Source organism: Balaenoptera acutorostrata, chromosome 4 (genome assembly GCF_949987535.1).
Source record: "Balaenoptera acutorostrata chromosome 4, mBalAcu1.1, whole genome shotgun sequence".
Classification (NCBI taxonomy): domain Eukaryota; kingdom Metazoa; phylum Chordata; class Mammalia; order Artiodactyla; family Balaenopteridae; genus Balaenoptera; species Balaenoptera acutorostrata.
Window position 1 is genome coordinate 144,389,068 of NC_080067.1, and position 6,000 is coordinate 144,395,067.

Here is a 6,000-nt window from a genome sequence, read left to right on the forward strand (position 1 = left end):
GCTAAGGGGCCTCCTCTACCTGCCTTGGATCTGAAAGGTGGCCCAGCCACCTTGAGTTCCTGGTCGTAGCGTGAGCAGCTGTGATGGAGTGAGGTGGGTGCTGCCATGGGGCCTGACAGCGCAGGCAGAGGGACAGAGATGAGGACGTGGTGCGAGCCTGGGAGCGGCGTGGAGGCCGCTGGTTCCCTCCAGCCCTTCTCACACGGCACCTGTTGGCCCTTGGTGAAGCCATCAACTTCTGGAAACTTCCGTGTTGGGTGAATGAGTCCTGCAGGATGCATAGACTGCCTGAAGTCTTTATTCAGTGGCTCTAAATGGTCACTTGGTAGAGATTGAGAAGGAAAAGAAATAGCCAGTGGGGTTGGTTTCATTGAGATGCTTTTGGATTAGAGCTCTTTTAGGTTTTCTGGAGGGATGGGTGGCGCCCAGTTCCCTCATTTGGAAATGGAGCTGGTGGCACAGTTCTGGATTTAGTGAGATGATAGGTTTGTCAAGCTCCTAGTTCTGGACTCAGTGCCTGCTGGCCTCCTTTATGACTTTGGCAGAACCATCATTAAAAATGAGCAGGGCTTCCCTGGTGGTGCAGTGGTTAAGAATCTGCCTGCCAATGCAGGGGACACGGGTTCGAGCCCTGGTCTGGGAAGATCCCACGTGCCGCGGAGCAACTAGGCCCGTGAGCCGCAACTACTGAGCCTGCGCGTCTGGAGCCTGTGCTCCGCAACAAGAGAGGCCGCGATGGTGAGAGGCCCGCGCTCCGCGATGAAGAGTGGTCCCCGCTCGCCGCAACTAGAGAAAGCCCTCGCACAGAAACGAAGACCCAACACAGCCATAAATAAATAAAAATAAATAAATTTAAAAAAAAAAGTTAAAAAAAAAAAAAAAGAGCAAAAGCAGGGACTTCCCTGGCGGTCCGGTGGTTAAGGCTCTGCGCTGCCACTGCAGGGGGCGCGGGTTCCATCCCTGGTCGGGGAACTAAGATCCCACATGCCGTGCTGTGTGGCCAAAAAAAAAAAAAGAGCAAAAGTAGAAAAACTGACTCAAAGGAAACAAACACTACGACAGATAATCGTTCATTCCGTGTTAGAAATGAAAGGCTGGACCTTGTTTTGTAATAAACACAGGGCACATGAGACCACCACGTGAAGGGACATGGGGGCCACGAGCCCCACGCTCAGGGAATACGTCCCAGGAATAGGGCTGGCTGGGGGCCCTGGGAGAAGACAGCTGATGTGCAAGGGGACAGAGGCTAGTCGGGGGCTGGGGCTCCAGCCTGCAGAGCGGCCCTGGCATCTTTGTCCATCCTCTGCTCGGGAGGGCGGGCAGCCTGCCGGCACCTGCCACTTCCACCCTGCTCTGTGGCCATCGCCAGTGTAAAGCACCCGGGGGAGTGTCTGGCCCATTATGAGTGCTCAGTTACAGCACGATGATTTCCTTTATTGTCAAAACAATCATTCCATGTTATGGTAAAGCGACAGATGACCTTGACTTGGATGAAGTCACACATCTGGCAACTGGCTGGCTTGAGGCCAGGTCGTCTGACCTGACATCCGATTCTATCGCAAAATGTGTCTCCTAGAAAACGACTCCTGATTAAAACAACAGCTGCAAGAAGGCATGAGAATCTCAGCTCTTGGGATGAGATCAGGCTTTGACCCCCTACCCCTGCATTTGCTCGCTGGCTGTGAATGACTGCCTGGCATTGTCTGGGGAAGTTGCAGGTCCTGGGTCCTGCCTGGGCGGGTGGGGGAGACTGGGAGGGTAGCAAGGAGGAGACCCCCCTTGGTTTGGGGCCATGTGTCACGTGGCCGCAGTGGAGCGGGTTTTGTGGAGGCTGCTTCAGCTGTCTTTCCTCTTAAAGCCCCCGTGACGTAACTTGCTTGACAGCGTAAGAATGTGAGTGTCCAGAGCAGCGGGGCATCATGGAGGTGGCTGGTCGCAGAGGTCTGCAAGGTGGATGCAGTGTGACTTCCCGGAGGTCCTGTAACTCTTCTGTCTTTAGACTCAAAAGGTGTTTGCGGTCATTATGGTTGCGTTGATGACAGTATGTGTGGACGAGTAGCAACTGTCTGGGGAGAAGTTACCGTGTGCCGGGTGCTGTACATATTTTCTCCTTTTTCAGTTCTGAAAACAAGAGCACGTGCTAGTGGCAGACGGATAAACCAACACCCCAGAAAAGGGGGGTGGAGAAAAGTCCAGATTTGCAGTGTTTGCCAATTTCCGTGGTGTAAACACTCCCACCACTGCTGATTTCAGGCTTGTCAGCAGTTTTACAACCAGTTCACAAAATCCCTGAATATTTACCAGGCAGATCTCTTGAGCCAGAGGAGCAGCTCCAGCATATTTGAGGTGATCAGGGATCTTACAGATGTAGGAGGTAAGGATTAGAGATTTTACAGGTAGGGAAATGGAGGCTTGGAAGTCACCTGCCCTCTAAATGTGGGTTGGCAAGAACTGTCCGAGCCTTTTTCTTCACTGCCTCTTGGTCTCCATCTGACCCTCAGCCCAGTGGTGAACTGTTCACGTTCAAGGCTGGGGAAGAGGCTGTCTCGCAATTCAGCTTCCTGCCCCCCCAGGTCAGGCGACGCCAGTGGCCTTGGAGAGCTGCCTTTGTCCAGCCACATCCCATGGCCTGTGACTTGCTCTCCCTTCCTCCTCTCTGCCCACTCTAAACTGTCTTGCTGCTGGTGCCTCTGTCTCATCCTTGATGCCCTTGACCTCTCCTGGTGCCGTCTCCCTCCTTTCAGCACTCCTGAATGAGCCACTCTGTAGCAAGCAGTGAGATTGCACTAAGTGGCAGAGCCTTTGAGAACCTGGAAAGACAGGTGAAATGCTGCCTTTCCACCCTTGTTCCAGCAGCGCTCACCTTCACTCACTGGCTCCAGGCATCCTGGCCTCACTGATGTTCCAGAGCCCCCCAAGATCCTTCTCTCCGTTGGGCCCTTGAGCTTATGGTTCCATCTACCAGGAATGTGCATCCCTTGGCTATTCCCATTATGGACACACCTCATTTTATTGCATTTCACAGGTATTGTGTTTTTACAGATTGAAAGTTTGTGGCAACCCTCCATTGAACAATTCTATAGGCACCATTTTTCCAGCAACATTTGCTCACTTCAGGCCTCTGTGTCCCATTTGGTAATTCTTGCAATATTTCAAACCTTTTCATTATTATTATATTTGTTATAATGATCTGTGATCAGTGATCTCTGATGTCACTATTGCAAACAGATCACAAAGCACTGAAGGATCAGATGATGGTTAGCATTTTTTAGCAATAAAGTGTTTTTTAAATTAAAGTATGCACATTGTTTTTTTTAAAGACAATGTTATTGCACACTTAATAGACTACAGTCTAGTGTAAACATGACTTTTATATGCACTGGGAAACTAAAAAATGTGTGTGACTCGCATTATTGCAGTGTTTGCTTTATTGCAGTGGTCTGGAAACAAATCCATAATATCTCTGAGGTTTGCCTGTATTGGTTGCTTCTTGTCCTTTAGAAAGTGTCTCCCGATCATTCCATCTAAGTAGCTTTTCTGGCCTTCTCTGTATAGCACCCTATTTCTTTCCCTCCTGGCATTCCTATCATTCTTAATTCTTTGACAGTCCTCCCTTCGAAAGGTAGACCCTGATTTCCCTCCTTTTGAATGTGGGCTGGACTTAGTACTCTCTTCTGATGAAGAGGATGTGAATAGAATGAATAGAATAGGAGTGATGGGGTTAGAATTTCTCAGGCTGGGTCATAAAAGGGCAGCAGCTGCCTGGCTCTCTCTGTCCCAGATTGCTCTCTCTGGGGGGACCAGACGCTGTGTTGCGAGGATGCCCAAGCAGCCCTGCAGGGAAGCCCACGTCAGGAGGAACAGATGCCTCCCACCAACAGCCAGCACCGACTTGCCAGGTGTGTGCGTGAGCCCCCTTAGAAGCCGACCCTCCAGCCAGCTGAGCCTCGAGATGACAGCCCAGCCAACATCAGATGGAACCCCAAATAACCCTGAGACTAACCTGCCCAGCCAAGCCAGCCCCAAAATTCCTGGCCCACAGAAAATGCCAGAGATAGTGTTTCCCGCTATTTTAAGCCACTAGGTTTTGGGGTGTTTGTAAAGCAGCAATAGCAAATTAATATGAACATTAAAGTGCTATCATTATCCTCATTTTATGAGTAAGGAAACTGAGGCACAGAGAGGTTAAATGACTCAACTAAGGCCACACAGGGTCAGAATTTGGACAGTGGTGGTCGGATTCCACAGCCCGTGTTCCTAACCACTACACTCTGCTATCTCCCCCCAAAATGTTCTCAAACCCTTTTTACTTGTGGACAATGTATCCCAAATGAGGGACGGATTGGGTGTGGGGAGGCACTGGGCCTTCCCCTCTGCAGTCAGATGCAAATTCAGATCCTGCAAACAGGAGAGAGGCCTCTGACTCAGTTTGGTGTCCCACACCCCAGGGACTGGGAATCCTGCCTCAGGACCACCCATCATCCAGCTGTCACGTGCTGGTGCCCCTACTTCTGTGTCCACTTTGAATTTCAGGAGAGCTCTTCCTGCTCAAGGACTTGTCTTGTCCTTTCACCCTTATCTGCAACATGTTGGGGTCCAAGAACACTCCTCCCCACCTTTCATCAGAGCCTGCCTGGCCCTCTTGTCATCTGCAACAGGAGGCCCAGGATGAAGAGGGCTCACTCTTCTTTTACTTTCCTTACCTGTGCTGGGAATGGACCTTCCCACCCCTTCAACACACATTTCTGGAGTTGGGGGGCACTGTGTTAGCCAAGGGTTGATTAGGGGATGGCCAGAGGGCCTTGGGCTGAGTTCCTGGGCTCACAGGGACACAGCTGTTTCAGACAAAGCCAAGGAGGTGAGGAAGGAGCCGGAAGAAAGACACAGCCTGGGGTCCTGGGGATCTGGGTCCAGGCTCACGCAACTGGGCTAGGAAGGTTACCATGGCATACCCCTTGGAGTATGAGCAGGTTTGGGATATGTGTGTGTGTGTGTGTGGTGTGTGTGTGTTTGGTGTGTTTGTGTGCATTGGTGCGTGTGTGCTTGCATGCACATTTACACATGCACACATGCTCACTGCTAAACTTTTTACTCCTTTGACCCCAGAGTCTGATAAATTCTAGGGAGGAGGGGAGTGAGGTCCACCTGTCATGGGTTATGTAGAAATAGCAGACAAGTAGTTAAGATGGTTTGGGGCTGGCCTGGGACCTTGTAGCTCCCTGGGGGCAGAGACGTTTATCTGTGGTTGGCTAGTTTTTCTCAAATGTGTGGGCAAGATTTGACCTGAAGTCTGAGATACCGAATGTGGAAGTCTTCACCGGGTAAGGACATCACATACTCTCTTCGTTTTTCATCAGGAGAATCTGATGTCCATCTGAACTCTCCCCCCAACCCCAGTATCAGGACAGTGGCCCTGAGGGTATAATGACGCCCACAGCGGCCATAAAACACAGGTTGGCGGTCACTCCGAGCCAGGAGTGCCCAGAACACTCTCATAGGTTGAATGCTTCCAAGGAAACTCCCCTTTTCTCTAGAAAGGATCTGCCCACAGCTGGGACAGAGTGGGCACCCAGCTCTACCTACCGGATGCCACTGTCCACAACAAGAAGCCCTGCAGCTCTCCTCTCCTCCGCGTCCCAGCCCCTCGCCCAGAGGCCTCACGGAAAGAGCTAAGTATCCAATGGGAGCTGAAGCGAGAGGGAAAAGCCCATCCACATGGCTTCCCTGCCTTCCCGGGGGCCCTGCTCAGCTTGGTGGCCCTGTGTCGCTGAACTTGGCATCCCTGCCTTGCCCACCGACGCCATGCTTCCAGTGTCTTCCTGGGTGGAGGTAGACACCTGGTCTGTGGAAGGCAACTCATAAAAGGTTGTGAGGTTTCCTGCCCAAGTTACTAGAAATTAAAACATTTAAGGGCCAAGCTGGCCACAGGGGCTCCAGTTCTGGGTTGATGGAGAGGCTGGGCCTGAGCCTTTGAGGGGAGGAAAGAGGTCCCTCCTCCAG